The sequence below is a fragment of the Kogia breviceps genome, chromosome X (assembly GCF_026419965.1).
Source record: "Kogia breviceps isolate mKogBre1 chromosome X, mKogBre1 haplotype 1, whole genome shotgun sequence".
NCBI lineage: Eukaryota > Metazoa > Chordata > Mammalia > Artiodactyla > Physeteridae > Kogia > Kogia breviceps.
In genome coordinates, this window is record NC_081330.1 from 121,244,886 (window position 1) to 121,247,101 (window position 2,216).

Genomic DNA, 2,216 nt, shown 5'->3' on the forward strand with positions numbered 1-2,216 from the left:
GGCAGCTCGCACTCAGGTCACTGATCTGATCCCCACTTAGATGGCACTAGGTAACTCTCCACCACTAGACCTTCTTCTTCCACACAGCTCGCCCTGCTGACCTACAGTGACTTCGGGCTCAACAGCAGACACAGGGGCAGCAGCCCACACAATAATCAGACCCTATTATGAGTCCTTTACTCTATGTCAATCATGGCAGTTCTGCTTCTCTGATGACTCTTGGCTGATACACTTCCCCTGGGGCTCAGTGGCACTGGGGTGGACACAGGCATTTGGGGGTGCCAGCTAAAAGAAAGCTGAGTTGTGGACACATTTCACTAGGATTCAGAGAGGTATACGTACAATGGTTTACAATCACTTCCATGAATGGTTGGGTCATTGATAGCCACCCCTAATAGGATTGCCTCCCAGGAACACGCCTACAGTCTGCTGCCAGAGGGCATATGGCAATATGATCATGTCTTAGGGCACATGGCACCAGAAGTATGTGGGCTGTGGACAAGAAACATGGTTTAAAATGTATGAAGCCAGAAGCAAGTCTGTGGAAAGTTCTTCCGATCATATTATGTAATTTTTTTTCATATTTTGTGATGTTTCTGGCATTTATCAGCTTTTTAACAGTTGTACTTTGTTATGATTTCTTTTCTCATTCCAAAGAATTATTCACTTTTGTACCTAATGTTGTATTATTAAGTTTGTATTACAGCCGCACGTACATCAAAGCAGTTAGGACACACCCTCTTACCATACACAAAAATAAACTCAAAATGGCTTAAAGACTTAAACATAAGACATGACACCATAAAACTCTTAGAAGAGATCATAGGCTAAACATTCTCTGACATAAATCATACCAATGTTTTCTTAGGTCAGTCTCCCAAGGCAACAGAAATAAAAACAAAAATAAATAACTGGGATCTAGTCAAACTTACAAGCTTTTGCACAGAAAAGGAAACCATAAAAAAATGAAAAGACGACCTACAGAATGGGAGAAAATATTTGCAAACAATGCAACCGACAAGGGCTTAATTTTCAAAATATGCAAACAGCTCATACTACTCAACAACAACAACAAAAAACAAACAACCCAATCGAAAAATGGGAGGAAGACCTAAATAGACATTTCTACAAAGAATACAAATGGCCAACAGGCACATGAAAAGATGCTCAACATCACTAATTATTAGGGAAATGCAAATCAAAACTACAATGAGGTTCCACCTCATGCTGGTCACAATGGCCATCATTAAAAACTCTGCAAATAAGAAATGCTGGAGAGGGTGTGGAGAAAAGGGAACCCTCCTACACTGCTGGTGGGAATGTAAGTTGGTACAGCCACTGTGGAAAACAGTATGGAGGTTTCTTAAAAAACTAACGAAAAAATGGAATTACCATATTATCCAGCAATACCACTCCTGGGCAAGCATCCAGACAAAACTATAATCCAAAAAGATACATGCATCCCTATATTCATAGCAGAACTATTCACAATAGCCAGGACATGGAAACAACCTAAAAGTCCATCGACAGGTAAATGGATAAAGAAGATGTGGTACATATATACAATGGAATACCACTCAGTCATAAAAAAGAACAAAATAGGGTTTCCCTGGTGGTGCAGTGGTTAAGAATCCGCCTGCCAATGCAGGGGACACAGGTTTGAGCCCTGATCCCACATGTCACACAGCAACTAAGCCCGTGCACCACAACTACTGAGCCTGTGTTCTAGAGCCCGCGAGCCACAACTACTGAGCCTGCATGCCACAACTACTGAAGCCCACACGCCTAGAGCCTGTGCTCCGCAAGAAGAGAAGCCACTGCAATGAGAAGCCACCGCAATGAGAAGCCCAATGTGGGGACACCGCAACAAAGAGTAGCCCCCGCTCACCACAACTAGAGAAAGCCCATGTGCAGCAATGAAGACCCAACACAGCCAAAAATAAAAAATATAAATAAATAAATTTATTTAAAAAAGAAAAAAGAAATGACCAAATTTAAAAAAGGTCCTACTGTACAGCATAGGGAACTATATTCACTATCCTGAGATAAACCATAATGGAAAAGAATATAAAAAAGAATGTATACATATGTGTATAACTGAGTCACTTTGCTGTACACCAGAAATTAACACAACATTGTAAATCAACCATACTTCAATTTAATAAATAAATAAATAAAAGGAATGAAGCCATTCTAGCTCTGGAAGGGCAAACCAT